The sequence below is a fragment of the Gopherus evgoodei genome, chromosome 13, assembly GCF_007399415.2.
Source record: "Gopherus evgoodei ecotype Sinaloan lineage chromosome 13, rGopEvg1_v1.p, whole genome shotgun sequence".
In the NCBI taxonomy this organism is placed as follows: Eukaryota; Metazoa; Chordata; order Testudines; family Testudinidae; genus Gopherus; species Gopherus evgoodei.
This window is the reverse complement of record NC_044334.1, coordinates 31,795,521-31,813,604: the sequence shown is the minus strand read 5'-3', so window position 1 is coordinate 31,813,604 and position 18,084 is coordinate 31,795,521. Positions and strand designations below refer to the sequence as shown.

Sequence of the window (18,084 nt, the reverse complement as noted above, 5' to 3'; positions counted from 1 at the left end):
TAGGACACTTGACCACGCCACGCATGTAGCAAGTAATCTGGTATCATTGCATGACAAAGCCTAGCTGTGTATGGTCCCAGTGACTGCTGGCTTTCAAGCAACATCCGTTCTTTATCTTGTTGTGTTGTCCTCAGGAGAGTGATATCGTTCATGGTAACCTAGTTGTAATTCAGGAATTTAATTAAGGGGACAGAGATGGCCATTCCTGCTGGGCTGTTTGCCTGCTGCTTAAAAGAAATCCTTCCTTGCAGGTAACCAAGCAGGGGGAAGGGGAGCGTGTGATTGGCGCTGAGCTTTTTCGCGTTTGGGTAGCAGGGATCTTCCCTGCTATCAGCCACGTGGCGGGGGGGGGAGGTGTTTAGCAGTAATCTTCCATGATACCAGTCACGTGGTGGGAGGAGGGGTAAAATGATCATCCCAGAGAATGGGATGGGGGGGTGGTTTCTGCTGCTGCATGTTAACAGGAAAGAAGCAGCACTGAACGGGCTTTGCTTGCTATTTGGTAAAGGAGGGCGCTGGATATATGAACGCTGCAGAAGACAATGGCTTACCATGGCCGCATGCAAGCTGAATTCTGCTGTCCGGACCTGCATCTGTGAGATCTCTAACACCAGAGCTGCAGGCACTCAATATTAAGAAGCAAAATGCAACCTTGTAGTGAAATCACATGTGCTATGTAAGGTGAATAGTGTTGTTCACCGTGAAGAGTATAAGCATTGTTCTGTAAAATGTATCTTTTTTAAATACTTCTCTCCCTTTTTCCCTCCCTCATGCAGCTCCAAATTTTTCAAGCCTCCCTACTCCATCCCGAAGGCTATCTCAGATAAGGCAGTAGAAAAAAAGACGAGAGACGAAATGTTCTCGGAAATCATGGAAGTGACCCACAATGAAAGAGCTCATCTGACTGAGTGAAAGGACGTGATATCAAATTACAGGAAACATGCCAGTAAACGTGAGGACGTGAGGGACACTCAAGATAAGAGGTGGCGGCAGGAAGATCAGTGGAGGCGGGATGCAACTCTGGGGCTGCTGCGTGATCAAACTGACATGCTCCGGCGTCTGGTGGAGCTTCAGGAACAGCAGCAGGACCACAGAGTGCCGCTGCAGCCCCTGTATAACCACCCTCACCCCTCACCATGTTCCACATCCTCCTCACCCAGATGCGTAAGAACGCGTGGGGGGAGGCTCCGTGCACCCGCCCACTCCACCCCTGTGGACAGCCCAACCAAAAGGCTGTCATTACTTTGAAATTTTTGTAGTGGCCTTTTCATTCCCTCCTATCCTACTCCCAAACCACACCAGGGCTACCTTGTCAGTTCTCTCCCTCTTTTTATAATGACTTAATAAAGAATACATGATTTTTAAATGATAGTGACTTTATTTCCTTAAGCAAGCTGTAATTGAAGGGGGAGGGTGGGTTGCTTACTGGGAATGAGTCTATCAAGGGGGGCGGGGTTCATCAAGGGGAAACGAACACAACAGTCACACCGTACCCTAGCCCGTGATGAAACTCGTTTTCAAAGCTTCTCTGATGCGCACCGCTTCCTGGTGTGCTCTTCTAATCGCCCTGGTGTCTGGCTGCGCATAATCAGCGGCCAGGTGATTTGCCTTAGCCTCTCAACCCGCCATAAAGGTCTCCCCCTTACTCTCACAGAGATTGTGGAGCACACAGCAAGCAGCAATAACAAAGGGGACATTGGTTTGGCTGAGGTCTGAGCGAGTCAGTAATGTGCGCCAGTGCGCCTTTTAACGGCCAAATGCACATTCTACCACCATTCTGCACTTACTCAGCCTGTAGTTGAACAACTCCGGACTACTGTCCAGGCTGCCTGTGTATGGCTTCATGAGTCATGGCATCAAGGGATAGGCTGGGTCCCCCAGGATAACTACAGGCATTTCAACATCCCCAACTGTTATTTTCTGGTCTGGGAAGTAATTCCCTTGCTGCAGCCATTTAAAAAGAGTAGTGTTCCTGAAGACGCGAGCGTCATGAACCCTTCCTGGCCATCCCACGTGGATGTTGGTGAAACATCCCTTGTGATCCACCCCTTGCCGTTTACGTACTGGGTGCCCTGGTGCTCCGGTGCCAAGATAGGGATATGGGTTCCATCTATCACCCCACCACAGTTAGGGAATCCCATTGCAGCAAAGCCATCCACTATGACCTGCACGTTTCCCAGAGTCACAACCTTTCATAGTAGCAGCTTAATGATTGCTTTGGCTACTTGCATCACAGCAGCCCCCACAGTAGATTTTCCCATTCCAAATTGATTCCCGACTGACCAGTAGCTGTCTGGTGTTCCAAGCTTCCAGAGGGCTATTGCCACTCGCTTCTCAACTGTGAGGGCTGCTCTCATCTTGGTATTCTGGTGTTTCAGGGCAGGGGAAAGCAAGTCACAAAGTTCCATTAAAGTGCCCTTATGCAAGCGAAAGTTTCGCAGCCACTGCGAATCGTCCCAAACCTGCAAAACTATGCGGTCCCACCAGTCTGTGCTTGTTTCCCAGGCCCAAAATCGGCATTCAGTGGCTAGAACCTGCCCCATCAGCAGCAGGATCTCCACCCGCGACAATGTTTTTTGTTCCATCAGGCACTGGGATCTCAACCCAGAATTCCAAGGGCGGGGGAGACTGCGGGAACTATGGGATAGCTATGGGATAGCTACCCACAGTGCAATGCTCCAGAAATCAACACCAGCCTCGGTACATGGACGCACACCACCGAATTAATGTGCTTAGTGTGGCTGCGTGCACTCGACTTTATACCATCTGTTTTAAAAAAACAGTTTCTATAAAATCGGTACAATCCCGTTGTATAGACATACCCTTAGACAAGTCAGATGTCTTCAAGTTACCAGGGCTGATGAAATGCTTCCTAGAATACTCAGGGAGATGACTGAGCAGATATCTGAGCCATTAGTGACAATCTTTTGAAATGTCGTGGAAGACAGGAGATGTTCCAGAAGACTGGAAAAGCACAAATATAGTGCCAATCTATAAAAAGGGAAATAAGGACAACCTGGGGAATTACAGACCAGTCAGCTTAGCTTCTTTACCCGGAAAAATAATGGAGCAAATAATTAAGAAATCAATTTGCAAACACCTAGCAGATAATAACTTGATAAATAACAGTTAGCATGGATTTGATAGGCTAAAAAGCCTTGCGGATGGGTGGAAGTGTTAGACGTGTTATATCTTGACTTTAGTAAAGCTTTTGATACTCTCTCGCATGGTCTTCTCATAAACAAACTAGGGAAATGAAACCTAGATGGAGCTACTATAAGGTGGGTGCATAACTGGTTGGAAAATCATTCCCAGAGAGTAATCGTCAGTGGTTCACAGTCATGCTGGAAGGACATAATAATTGGGGTCAATCCTGATATTTGAGGCTTTTTTTTTTTAAATATGGGCTCCTATTATTCCCCAACCCTCTATCCCAATTTTTCACACTTGATATCTCGTCATCCTAAATATGAGTCAACAGTGTAACACTGTTGCAAAAAAAGCGAACATCATTCTGGTATGCATTAGCAGGAATGTTGTAAGCAAGACATGAGAAGTAATTCTTCCGCTCTACTTCGTACTGATTAGGCCTCAACTGGAGTATTGTGTCCAGTTCTGGGTGCCACCTTTCAGGAAAGATGTGTACAAGTTGGAGAAAGTCCACAAAAGAGCAACAAAAATTATCAAAGGTCTAGAAAAACATGACTTATGAGGGAAGATTGAAAAAACTGGGTTTGTTTAGTCTGGAGAAGAGAAGACGGAGAGGGGACATGATAACAGTTTTCAAGTTCATAAAAGGTCGTTACAAGGAGGAGGGAGAAAAATTGTTTTTCTTAACCTCTGAGGACAGAACAAGAAGCAATGGGCTAAATTGCAGCAAGAGCAGTTTAGGTTGGACAATAGGAAAAACTTCCTGTCAGGGTGGTTAAGCACTGAAATAAATTGCCTAGGGAGATTGTAAAATCTCCATCATTAGACAAATACCTGTCAGGGATGGTCTAGATAACACTTAGCCCTGCCATGAGTGCAGGGGACTGGACGAGATGACCTCTCAAGATCTCTTCCAGTCCTATGATTCTGCTGCACACGTACCCCATGTGGGTAAGACTGGAATCTTTTGCAAGAACAATGTCCATTGAGGCCATGCCTGCACCCTGAATGCCCTCTGGAAGCATAAAGGAAGGGGCAGCCACAACTGCCTTTCAATTTGTTCACTAAAATAGAACTCAGGGAATCCAGGAATCCACAGTAAAAGGAAGGAGGGCAGGTCATAGAATGCATGTGAGCAAGGAACTGTTATTTTGTCTTTGAGAAATTGTCTAAATGAATTCCAGTTCTGGTGACTTATAAGTAGGCATGTCCTCATTACGGCTACTCAGTCTACTGAAACAGTAACTGTAAGACAGGTTTGTCAAAGAAGATATCAGATCTGGAGTTTTCTACCCAGGAGCAGTGGTGAAAGAAAATAGGAACTGAATTCCAGGCAGCTGCTCAACACAGCTCAGATACTAGAATGTCTCTTGGAGAAGCTGCTTGAGCTCTGGTGGAATAGGCCCTGATCTGTGTACATGAACTCAAACACACTGTCATACAGCAATTTCCAAAACAGAACGAAACCCATTTAGTCTTTGTGTGGATATAAGCTGACCTTTCCTCCTATCAGCAAAGGTCAGAAGCAGGCTAGAATTCCTGAATGATCTTGTTGTCAGAAGAGTCCTGACAATAACTAAGTGGTGTAGTTTAGCTTCTCTTTGATTAGCATGAGGCATGGGAAAGAAAACTCACAGGTGGATAACTTGATTCAGGTGAAAATCTGAGACAACTTTAGGCAAGAACCTTGGGTGATGTTTACAGTCACCATGTCCTTATGGAATACTCCATATGGTGATCCTGTGAGGGACTGGGTCGCTCCTATTCTTCTGGCTGAAGTTATAGCCACTAAGGGTATGCCTATACTGTATTTTAAAACCCATGACAGCAAGACTTGGGTCCAGGTCTACAGACTCAGGCTCATGCTACAGCGCTAAAATCAGCTGTGTAGATGTTGAGGCTCAGGCTCTGAAGCCCAGGTACATGTTGGATTTCACAACAGAGGCTGTGTTGACTGGCTCGTCAGGTCTACATACCAAAATTGCCTGGACCAGGTCTGTCATTATCAACAGAGCTGCATCCTGCCAGAGTTTCCTCAGAACCCTCAGTATCAATGGAATGGCAGGGTAGGCATACATGAGTTCTAGTGTCCAAGAGAAGAGGAAGGCATCAGACAGAGAGCCTGAGCTGTTTCCCCCACCCCAGAGCAGAACATCAGACACTTCTTGTTTTGGTCTGTGGAAAACAGGTCTACCCTTGAGTGTCTCCACTTGCAGAAGATGTCTTGTAGAATGGAGTTCCTGGTCTACAATTCATCATTTGTCTAATGCAGCGGTTCTCAAACTGTGGGTCATGACCCCATTTTAATGCGGTCACCAGGGCCAGCATTAGACTTGCTGGGACCCTGGGCTGAAGCCCAAGCTCCACCCTCACCCAGGGGGGCGGGACTTGGGCTGCAGCCCCCTCTCCCGCTACTTAGGGTGGCAGGGCTCAGGCTCCATGCCCCCTGGTCTGGGTCATGTAGTAACGTTGTCAGAAGAGGGTCCCAATTCAGTGAAGTTTGAGAACCTCTGATCTAATGTGCTGATCTTCTAGGCAGTTTTGTAGGCCTAGAAGGTGGAGGGACACCAGTGAAAGGACACTAGTGTGACTTGATGGCTGATGCACCAGTCCCAAAGGAGGACTGCTTCCTAGCAGAGAGGTAAGGAGCATGCCCCTCCTCGTTGTTGATGAAGTACACTGCTGTAGCATTGTCAATCAGTACTTGTATGGTGATTCCTCAAAGTAGGCATAGGAACGCTATCCATGCTACGAGCTGTTCACCTAGTTCCAGGACTTTTATGAAGAGATTCACTTCTTGAGGGACCAAAGAATCCAGATACGCTCCCCATTCAAGAGAGGATGTGTCTGTCACCAGTATCTTGGTGGGGAAAAGCAATGAGAATGAACACTGTTATTCAAAACTATTCTGCTTTTAAGGGCATAGGGAACAGGTGCACCAGAAAAGGAATACATACAGAAAATCTCTTGATGAAGAAAATCTTATTACTTGTAAAACAAACATACATTGTTACAAATAGGTCATGGGCAGCCAGACCTAGTAGTCAGAACCAGAGTCTGCAGTCACATGACAGTAGTCAAGAATCGGCTGGGTCAGGATATCGGGAGGTCAGAAGCAGGAGAGAAACTGGAGATCATACCCACAAGACAGGAACAAGAGTCAGACTAGGTCAAGATACCAGGAGGTTAAAGGTAGCAGACAAACTGAAGGTCAGAAACCACAAGTTAGATGCCAGGAGTCATACTGGGTCAGAATGCCAGGAAATCAAGTCAGGGGAGCAGAGACAGGAGAAGGGAGCAGGAAGGACATAGTTCAGAGCAGGGTGAAGCCCAGCTGTTCAGACAACTTCTTGTTTCTGCTGCTGGCTTAAGTAGGGCCACTGGGCCAATCAGCCCTTCTGAGACTCTGCCAATTGAGCCTCAAGGGCAGAGCCTCACACTGAGGCTGGGCTTCATGGGTCTCAGGTAAGCTATTGCCAGCTGTATGGAGGGCTGAAACATGGCTGCTCCCATAAACTTTGCAGCCCTGGGCTGAAGACCCCATGGGTCATGACACACATATGCTCACCAAATCATTAAGATGCAGTGGTTTGAGCATTGGCCTGCTAAACCCAAGGTTGTGAGTTCAATCCTTGAGGGGGCCATTTAGGGAACTAGAGTAAAAATCTGTCTCAGGATTAGTCCTGCTTTGAGCAGGTGGTTGGACTAGATGACCTCCTGAAGTCCCTTCCAACTCTGATATTCTATGAGTGGATCTAATTTAATTCAACTTCAGTAAGGCATTTGATACAGTTCCACATGGGGAATTATTAGCTAAATTGGAAAAGATGGGGATCAATATGAAAATTGAAAGGTGGATAAGGAACTGGTTAAAGGGGAGACTACAATGGGTCATACTGAAAGTTGAACTGTCAGGCTGGAAGGAGGTTACTAGTGGAGTTCGTCAGGGATTGGTTTGGGAACCAATCTTTTTATTACTGACCTTGGCACAAAAAGTGGGAATGTGCTAATAAAGTTTGCGAATGACACGAAGCTGGGAGGTATTGCTAACACAGAAAAGGACTGGGATGTCATACAGCAAGATCTGGATGACCTTGTAAACTGGAGTAATAGTAATAGGATGAAATTTAATAGTGAAAAGTGCAAGATTATGTATTTAGGGATTAACAACAAGAATTTTTGTTATAAACTGGGGGACGCATCACTTGGAAGTAACAGAGGTGGAGAAGGACCTCGGAGTATTGATTGATTACAGGATGACTATGAGTCGCCAATGTGATATGGCCATGAAAAAAGCTAATGCGGCCCTGGGATGCACCAGGTGAGGTACTTCCAGTAGAGCTAAGGAGATGTTAGTACCGTTATAAAAGGCACTGGTGAGACCTCATCTGGAATATTGTGTGCAGTTCTGGTCTCCCATGTTTAAGTAGGATGAATTCAAACTGAAACAGGTACAGAGAAGGGCTACTAGGATGATCTGAGGAATGGAAAACCTGTGTTATGAAAGGACACTTAAAGAGCTTGGCTTGTTTAGCCTAACCAAAAGAAGGCTGAGGGGAGATATGATTGCTCTCTATAAATACATCAGAGGGATAAATACCAGGGAGGGAGAGGAATAATAATTACCAATGTGGACACAAGAACAAATGGATATAAACTGGCCATCAGGAAGTTTAGACTTGAAATCAGACAAAGGTTTCTAACCACCAAAGGAATGACGTTCTGGAACAGCCTTCCAAGGGGAGCAGTGGAGGCACAAGACATATCTGGCTTCAAGACTAAGCTTGATAAGGTTATGAAGAAGACAGTATGATGGGATAGCCTAATTTTGGCAATTAATTGATCTTTGATTATTAGCAGTAAATATGCCCAGTGGTCTGTAATGGGACGTTAGATGGAGTGGGATCTGAATTACTACAGATAATTCTTTCTTGAGTGAGTTTTGCCCACATGCTCAGGGTTTAGCTGATTGCCATATTTGGGGTCAGGAAGGAATTTTTCTCCAGGGCAGATTGGCAGAGGCCCTGGGATTTTTTCGCCTTCCTCTGCAGCATGGGGCATGGGTCACATGCTGGAGGTTTCTCTGCACCTTGAAGTCCTCAAACCACAATTTGAGGACTTCAATAACTCAGACATAGGTTAGGGGTTTGTTACAGGAGTGGGTGGGTGAGATTCTGTGGCCTGTGTTGTGCAGCAGGTCAGACTAGAGGATCATAATGGTCCCTTTTGACTTTAAAGTCTATGAGTGTATAAGACAGTAAACATGGGACAACCCCAATGTCTTTTTTACAGTCACTTTTCAGAGTAGAATGACATTTGAGGCTGAAAAGTGTTAGATTTATTTGCTTATGAGTAACTACAAAAATAAATGAACTAAAATATCCAAATTTGGCACACATTTTTCTGATTGAAACACACAGCAAACTCTTTCAACCCCCGCCCTCCTTCTCCCCGACAAAAAAGAAGAGAAGGTTACTCACCTTGCAGTAACTGAGGCTCTTCAAGATGTGTGTCCCTGTGTGTCCCTGTGGGTGCTCCACTCCAGGTGACAGTGCATCCCGGTGCCATTGATCGGAGATCTTCGGTAGCAGTGTCTGGTAGAGACGCATGCACTCAGCTGCTGTCTCATGGCGTCATTAGGGTCTGTTTGAGCGCACATGTCCCGCACCCCTTCTCTACTGTAGAGTTGTCTGATAGTACTCCAAAGTAGAGGGGAGGAGGGTGAGTAGTGGATTACCCACAGGGACACACATCTCGAAGAACTTCAGTTACTGCAAGGTGAGTAACCTTCTCTTCTTCTTCGAGTGCTCTCCCTGTCTAACCACTCCAGGTGAATGTGAAGCAGTACCCACTGTGGTTGGTAGGATTTTAGAGCTGTGGCAGTGATAATGGTAGACAATACTGTGTGGCCTACTATGGTGTCTGCCATGGTATCCTGTGTGATAGCATAATGTTTGGCGAATGTGTGGTCAGATATCCACATGGGCGCCTTGCATACGTCAATAATAGGTACGTTGTGGAGGAATGCAAAGGATGTTGACATCACCCAAGCAGAGTGAGTTCTGACGCCCTCGAGTGGCTGAGCATTCTGAGGCCGGTAGCAGGATCTGATGCAGTCAGAGATCCACTTGGAGAGTTGTTGCTTAGAGATAGCAGCACCCTTTGATCTCTCGGTAGTGGACACAAATAACCAAGGGGATTTACGGAATGTCTTAGTTCTATCTAGATAAAATGCAACTGCCCATCTGATGTCGAGGGTATGTAATGCTGCTTCCTGTGGAGTCTTGTGAGGTTTGGGATGGAATGCAGGTAAGTGTACTAGCTGGTTGAGGTGGAAAGTGGACACCACCTTGGGGAGGAATTTGGGGTGGTGTGACATTATAACTTTGTCTTTAGATAAAATCATGTAGAGAGGATAAGTTATCAGGTCACTTATTTCACCGACCCTTCTTGATGACGTATGGCAACCAAGAAAGCTACTTTCATAGGCATGTGGAGCATGGATGAAGTAGCCAGGGGCTCGAAGGGAGGTTTCATAAGACTTCTGAGAACTAGGCTGAGATTCCAGGAGGCTGCTGGTGGGTGAATCTCAGGGTAGAGATTTTGCAGGCCCGCGAGGAAGCGTTTTATGGTGGGGTGAGCAAAAAATGAATACCCATCCAGCGGATCATGGAAGGGGCGAGAGCTGCGAGGTGTACTCTGATAGAACTGAGCGAAATCCCATCCTGTTTTAGTTTTAAAAGGTAGTTTAAGATGTCAGGGAGGGTTGCAGTCTAGGGTGTCAAGCTTCTGTGGAAGCAACATATGGAGAAACATTTCCACTTTTGCAGGTAAGTCTTACGAGTGGAGTCTCCTCTACTGTGTAGGAGGACATACTGGACCTGCACTGAACATGCTAATTTGTAGGTTTGAAACCACGAAGGAACCATGCCCTCAGATGGAGTTTCTGGAGCTGCAGAGAAGCCGACCGTTGTCCTTGGAGAGCAGATCTGGCCTGTTGTGGAGAGTCCTTGGAGGGCAGATGGACATGCGCAGCAGGTAAGGATACCATGTGTGTCTGGGCCAAGCTGGGGCAATAAGTATGACCCTTGCCTTGTCATCTCTGATCTTGCATAGAACCCTGTGTATCAGTGGGATTGGCGGAAAAGCGTACATGACGGATTTGTTCTGCAGAATGAGGAACGCATCTACTAGGGATGGGGTCTCAAGTCCCACTCTGGAGCAAAATAGATGGCACTTGTGGTTCTGAGTTGTGGCAAACAGGTCTATCGATGGGGTGCCCCAGTGGGAGAAGAGCTGTCGTAGTATCATAGGATGCCATTCCCATTCGTGTTCCTCGGAGAAGTGTCTGCTGAGTGCGTCAGCAGTAGTGTTGTGACACACAGGCAGGTAGGAAGCGGTGATTTTTATGTGATGTTGTATGCATCAATTCCATAACCAGATGGCTTCTGTGCATAGGGAGTGCAATCAGGCTCCCTCCTGCCTGTTGATATAGAACATGCATGATATATTGTCCATCGGGATCCAAATGCATTTGTTCCTTATGATGGGGAGACAGTGAAGGCAGGCGTATCTGACTGCTCTGAGCTCTAGAAGATTTATGTGCAGACGCATCTCTAATAGTGACAAGCAGCTCTGTGTCGTGTGTTCCCCTAAGTGTGCTCCTCCAACCTATCAGGGAACCATCCGTGGTGAGCATGAGCACTAGGGAATGTTGATGGAAGGGGATGCCTATGCACAGGTTTTCTGGTTATGTCCACCATTGTAGGGAAGCCAATACATTCGCTGGCGGAGTTAGCGTCATGTAGAAGCTGTGTCTGCTGGGTTTGTACAGAAAAACCTGAGTCTCTGGATGAAGTTTAGACGTGTGTGCAATAAGGGTGATGTCGTAGTGGGAGTCTGCTACAGAGCACCAGACCAGGGGGATGAGGTAGACAAGGCTTTCTTCAGGCAACTAACAGACGTTATTAGATCACAGGCCATGATTCCCATGGGGGACTTCAATCACCCCGATATCTGCTGGGAGAGCAATACAGCAGTGCACAGACAACCCAGGAAGTATTTGGAAAGTGTAGGGGACAATTTCCTGGTGCAAGTGCTAGAGGAACCAACTAGGAGCAGAGCTCTTCTTGACCTGCTGCTCACAGACAAGGAAGAATCAGTAGGGGAAGCAAAAGTGGATGGGAACCTGGTAGGTAGTGATCATGAGATGGTCAAGTTCAGGATCTTGACACAAGGAAGAAAGGACAGCAGCAAAATATGGACCCTGGACTTCAGAAAAGCAGACATTGACTCCCTCAGGGAACTGATGGGCAGGATCGCCTAGAAAAATAACATGAGGGGGAAAGGAGTCCAAGAGAGCTGGCTGTATTTTAAAGAATCCTTACTGAGGTTGCAGGAACAAACCACCCCAATGTGTAGAAAGAATAGTAAATATGGCAGGTGACCAGCTTGGCTTAACAGTGAAATCCTTGCTGATCTTAAACACAAAAAAGAAGCGTACAAGAAGTGGAAGATTGGACAAATGACCAGGGAGGAGTATAAAAATATTGCTCAGGCATGCAGGAGTGAAATCAGGAAGGCCAAATCACACTTGGAGTTGCAGCTAGCAAGGGATGTAACAACAAGGGTTTCTACAGCTATGTTAACAACAAGAAGGTCAAGCAAAGTGTGGACCCCTTACTGAATGGGGGAGGCAACCTAGTGACAGAGGATGTGGAAAAAGCTCATATACTCAATGCTTTTTTTGCCTCTGTCTTCATGAACAAGGTCAGTTCTCAGACAACTGCACTGGGCAGCACAGTATGGGGAGGAGGTGACCAGCCCTCTATGGAGAAAGAAGTGATTCAGGACTATTTAGAAAAGCTGGACGAGCACAAGTCCATGGGGCTGGATGCACTGCATCCAAGAGTGCTAAAGGAGTTGGCAGATGTGATTGCAGAGCCATTGGCCATTATCTTTGAAAACTCATGGCGATCGGGCAAGGTCCCAAATGATTGGAGAAAGGCTAAAGTAGTGCCCATCTTTAAAAAAGGGAAGGAGGAGGATCCGGGGAACTACAGGCCAGTCAGCCTCACCTCAGTCCCTGGAAAAATCATGGAGCAGGTTCTCAAGGAATCCATTCTGAAGCACTTAGAGGAGAGGAAAGTGATCAGGAACAGTCAGCATGGATTCACCAAGGGCAAGTCATGCCTGACTAATCTAATTGCCTTCTATGAGGAGATAACTGGGTCTGTGGATGAGGGGAAAGCAGTGGATGTGTTATTCCTTGACTTTAGCAAAGCTTTTGATATGGTCTCCCACAGTATTCTTGCCAGCAAGTTAAAGAAGTATGGGCTAGATGATTGGACTATATGGTGGACAGAAAGCTGGCTAAATCGTCGGGCTCAACGGGAGTGATCAACGGCTCCATGTCTAGTTGGCAGCCATTTTCAAGTGGAGTGCACCAGGGGTCAGTCCTGGGGCCAGTTTTGTTCAATATCTTCATTAATGATCTGGAGGATGGCATGGACTACAATCTCAGCAAGTTTGCAGATGACACTAAACTGGGAGGAGTGGTAGATACGCTGGAGGGTAGGGATAGGATACAGATGGACCTAGACAAATTAGAGGACTGGGCCAAAAGAAACCTGATGAGGTTCAACAAGGACAAGTGCAGAGTCCTGCAGTTAGGATGGAAGGATCCCATTCACTGCTACAGACTAAGGACCAAATGGCTAGGAAGCAATTCTGCAGAAAAGGACCTTGGGGTTACAGTGGACGAGAAGCTGGATATGAGTCAACAGTGTGCCTTTGTTGCCAAGAAGGCTAATGGCATTTTGGGCTGTATAAGTAGGGGCATTGCCAGCAGATTGACGGATGTGATCATTCCCCTCTATTCGACATTGGTGAGGTCTCATCTGGGGTACTGTGTCCAGTTTTGGGCCCCACACTACAAGAAGGATGTGGAAAAATTGGAAAGAGTCCAGCGGAGGGCAACAAAAATGATTAGGGGGCTGGAGCACATGACTTATGAGGAGTGGCTGAGGGAACTGGGATTGTTTAGTCTGCAGAAGAGAAGAATGAGGGGGCATTTGATAGCTGCTTTCAACTACCTGAATGGGGGTTCCAAAGAGGATGGAGCTAGACTGTTCTCAGTGGTAGCAAATGACAGAACAAGGAGTAATGGTCTCAAGTTGCAGTGGGGGAGGTTTAGGTTGGATATTAGGAAAAACTTCACTAGGAGGGTGGTGAAACACTGGAATGGGTTACCTAGGGAGGTGGTGGAATCTCCTTCCTTAGAGGTTTTTAAGGTCAGGCTTGACAAAGCCCTGGCTGGGATGATTTAGTTGGGAACTGGTCCTGTTTTGAGCAGGGGGTTGGACTAAATGACCTCCCGAGGTCCCTATCAACCCTATTATTCTATGTTTCTATGTAGTTGGAGTTGAGCCACCCCTGAAGACATCTCATGTGCAGTCTGGCATATTTGACCATGAAGGTGGTGGCTGCCATGTGACCAAGAAGCTGTAAGCAGGTTTGTGCCTGTATTCTGGGGCTAACGGAGAGCATGCATATAAGATGTGTAATAGCGAGGAATCTGTTGTGTGGGAGCAAGGCTCTGGTTTAATTGAGTCCAGGTAAGCTCCGATGAACTCGATCTTCTGTGTGCATATAAAGGTGAATTTTTGGAATTTTATTTGCAGGCCTAGACTATGGAAGAGGGTGATGGTAAAACTCATTGCTTTTAATGTCTCATCATATGAGGTGCCTTTGACAAGGCAGTTGCCTAGGTAGGGGGAAAGTATAAGCCCATGTTTGCGGAGGTGGGCCATGACTATGACTAAGGTCTTGGAGAATACTCTCGGTGCTATGCAGAGTCCGAATGGAAGCACTCTGTATAAAAAGTGGTTGTGTCCCAGTGTGAATTGCAGGAAGCATCTGTATGCTGGATGAATGGATATGTGAAAACAGGCATCTTGTAGGTCAAGGGCTGTGAACCAGTCCCCTTGTTCCAGCACGGATAATATTGTGCCCAATGCAACCATTTTCAATTTCTGTACACGTACAAATTTCATCACTCAGCGTAGGTCTAGTATAGGTCTCCATCCCCGCCTTTCTTTTGGATCAGAAAGTAGTGGGAGTAGAACCCTTTTCCCCGATGTTGCATTGGTACAGGTTCCACTGCACCTAGCTGTAGAAGATGAGCCAACTCTACGTGAAGTGGGTGCTCGTTAGAGGAGTCCCTGAAGAGGGATGGGGAAAGGGGAAGGGTGAGCAGGCAGGATATGAAAGTGATGGAGTAAACTGACTGAACTATTTCCAGGACCCAGCGGTCCTGTGTGACCTGTTGCCAGACACGGTGGAAAACTTGGAGACAGTGGCCAAATAGGTGGCGGAGTCAAGAGGTGATTGTGCAGACCCCCAACCAACACTTCAAAATTGCTGTTTGTTTCCCAATGGGTGGAAGATAGCTGGTTGCGCATGGTTTTGTCTGCGCCTAGAAGGTCTGTTGCGGTTCCTCCCAATATCATACGGCCTGGGCTGGGGCCAGTGATATTTCTGTGCACAAGGCCTCTGATAATTTTAATACTGTTGTCTCCTGAGGAGGGACAGGTATATGCCCAGTGGTGCAGAGTGACTCTAGAGTCTTTCATAGTGTGAAGGACTTTGTTGTTTTTTTAAGAAAAAAGTTTCGTTGTCAAAGGGAAGGTACTCCACTTTGTCCTGCAGATCTTTGGGGATAGCGGGTGCAGACAGCCAGGAAGACCTGCGCATCACCACCGCAGTTGCAGTAGTGTGGGCTGCTGTGCCCACCATGTCCAAGGATGCTTGTAGCACTGTAGCAACTTACCTTCAACAAGGGTCCACTCTCCTGTCCTCTGGGATATGAGAGGTAAAATCAAAGCACTTGTTGTAGTTGTAATCATAGGTTGTGAGGAGGGTGGAGTAATTTGCAATTCTAAATTGCAAAGTGGAGGAGGTATAAACCTTGCAGCCCAGGAGGTCAAGCTGTTTGAGGTCCTTGTCTTGTGGGGTGGGCCGGTATTGTGGCTGTTTTGTCCTGTGTGTCACTGCATCAGTTCGGTTGTGGGTAGGAAAATAAGAAATCTATATCTTTAGCAGGAACATAATATTTACGTTCAGCCTTTTTGCATGTTGGTGGGATGGAGGCAGGGGTCTGCCAAAGAGTATCTGCTGGTTCTAGGAGGACTTCGTTTATGAGTAGCGCAATCCTTGAGAGCACAGAGGGTTGGAGGATTTTGAGGAGTGTTGTGTCTCCTGGACTTCCTCCAAAAGGGATGTCCTGTCTGAGTGCCACCCTCTTGAACAGTTTCTGGAATTGCTTAAAGTCGTCCACATTTTGTGAAGGTGGTGGCGTGAGGGCTCCATCTGAAGCTGATGGAGGCAGTGAATCAGGGAAGGGTTCATAGCCCACCTGCTCATGAGGGGGTTCAGGAGCTCCAGATGTAGATGGAGCTAGAGACAGACGTGCAGAATGGGCTTGCGGGCTGGTAGAAGGGCCACAAGGAGTGGCAGCAGAAGCCAACTAAGGGTACCACTGAGGCCAAGGCATAGGGTGTGAAAAGTGAGGTCCTGCCCACGGGGGGGACAAAATAGGGAAACTGAGGCTGGTTCTTTTGAGGTGCCATGCCTTGAGAGATATATGGCTCTGGTAGAGGAGGAGAAGCGGGCAGGGAGAACTCTGCCTGCTGCTGCATGTCGTTCTCGCCGTCAGTGAGGGTAGCCAAGTCAGGTGGCGAGAGCAGCTGTTCAAACAGTGAGCCTTGTGTGTCAAGGAGTGGAGAGTCAGGCATAGGAGCCACGGAGATATAAACTTGATGCAAAAATTGTTGCTACTCCATGGGCTGTGGTCCTGCAGGGCACAAAGGGTGAGCAGAAGCTCGCAGTGACTTCTATTCAGCTTTCACGGGTGCCACGGGTGGCTTACTGGCACCCTGCAGGTGGTCTGCGTCTGCTGTGGGGATGACGGGCAGGCTTGGTGCCGACGTTCTTGTCGGCATCGGGGTGGAACACACTGCTGGTACTGGGTCTATCTTCGGCGCTGACAGGACCGGTGCTGAGGAGAGCTTCCCACTGTGGGAAGTCGGGTCCCTGCTTTTGTGCCCCACATGATCCATGGCTGAGGTGCTGTGGTGGTCGGAGGTACTTGCTTTTGGCGCTGTCAGCACTCAGGGTAAAGATCTCGCAGGAGACCCTTTACCCTTTTGAAAGTCTCTGTGCAGAGACCTTGGGGCTTCCTGCCTCTTTGCTTGAGAGGGTAAGCCACGCTCCTAATCGGCTCCGATCTAGCAGGCGAGAATGAGCGAGAGGGTTTACTAGTGTCTTTCTCCATGGGCGGCTGCAGAGATTTTTCCATCAGGAGCATTTTTAGCCGCAAGTCCCTGTCATGACAAGCCCTGGTTTTCAGGCTGGTACAATGGAGACACTTAGCAGGGACATGTGTCTTGCTGAGGCATTTCATACACTGTGAGTGTCCATCAAACTGCATTTCTTAAAGCCCAGGGACTCAGGCATCATTAAACTATTATTACCTGGGGGGAGTCTCAACAGGAGACAAAGGTGGGAGAAAAAGTTTTTTTGTTTGGTTGGTTGTTTTTTCTTAAACTAACAAACTATTCTATAGGAAGGGAGAGAACTGGAATATTTCTATCTAACTATTTCTATTTCTTTTTACTTATTTCCTTCAGTGACCAGAGAAGAGGTTCAGCACTGCCCTGAGTCCCATCTTCAGCCAAGGACGGTTGAGAAGGAACTAAGGGGTGTGTGGGACGCGCACGCTCAGGCAGACCCTAAAGCAGCCATGAGACAGCAGCTGAGCATGTGCATCCCGACCAGGCACCGCTACCAAAGATCTCCGATCAACGGCACCGGGATGCACCATCACCTGGAGCGGAGCACCCACAGGGACAGCACTTGAAGAAGAAACGATCTTATTAACAAGCACAGCAGAAAATTGGAAGTAAGAAAAATAAAACTACAAATCCTGTGGTTTCAGGACTTCCTGAGATTCTTCAAATTCTAAACTTTCATTTTAAAAATTAAGCGTCTGCCTTTTTTCACCGTAAACTTGTAAAATCAAGTGCTCTTGCTCCTTTTACCTAGCCTTGGTGAAAATTATACTTATGGGTTTATAACAAAAAACCCATTTAACTAAAGGTGTGATTTGGGGGTTGTAGTAGATAGTCACCTGAACATGAGTCCCAGTGCGACATTGTCGCCAAAAGAGCTAATGCAATCCTTAGATGCATAAACGGGGGAATCTCAAGTAGGAGTAGAGAGGTTATTTTACCTCTATAATTGGCACCGATGTGACTGCTGCTGGAATACTGTGTCCAGTTCTGGTAGACACAATTCCAGAGGATTTTGATAAATTGCAGCGGGTTCAGAGAAGAGTCACAAGAACGATTAAAGGATTAGAAAACATGCCTTATAGTGACAGACTCAAGGAGCTCAATCAATTTAGCTTATCAAAGAGAAAGTTAAGGGGTGACTTGATTACAGCCTACAAGTACAGGTAACAAATATTTAATAATGGGCTTTTCAATCGAGCAGAGAAAAGTATAACACAATCTAATGACTGGAAGTTGAAGCTAGACAAATTCAGACTGGAAAATAAAGCAAAAAATGTTAACGGTGAGCGTAGTTAACCACTGGAACAAATTACCAAGGGTCATGATGGATTTTCCATTACTAATAATTTTTAAATTAAGTTTAGATGTTTTCCCAAAAGATCTGTTCTAGGAATTAATTTGGGGACATTCTATGGCCTTTGTTATACAGGAGGTCAGACTAGATGATAACAATGGTCCCTTCTGGCCTTGGAATCTGTGAATCTATGAATATAAAATCTACTTAGTTAAGCCAGGGCAAAAGGCTGTGTGAACACATGGTTTGTATCAGTTTAGAGTAAAGATATTAGGAATAGGTTTAAGT

General features: G+C 46.7%; 1 protein-coding gene and 1 long non-coding RNA gene across 14 annotated transcripts in view; one reads left to right on the top strand and one right to left on the bottom strand.

Annotated features, from left to right (window-relative positions):
- Positions 1-18,084, bottom strand: part of MTMR3 (myotubularin related protein 3) — a 203,728-nt gene that overhangs the window by 92,829 nt on the left and 92,815 nt on the right. The window lies entirely within an intron of this gene.
- LOC115660921 lies at positions 864-16,898 on the top strand. Its single transcript, XR_004002980.1, has 3 exons — positions 864-960; positions 12,292-12,297; positions 16,888-16,898. It is a non-coding gene; the product is annotated as an uncharacterized LOC115660921 (long non-coding RNA).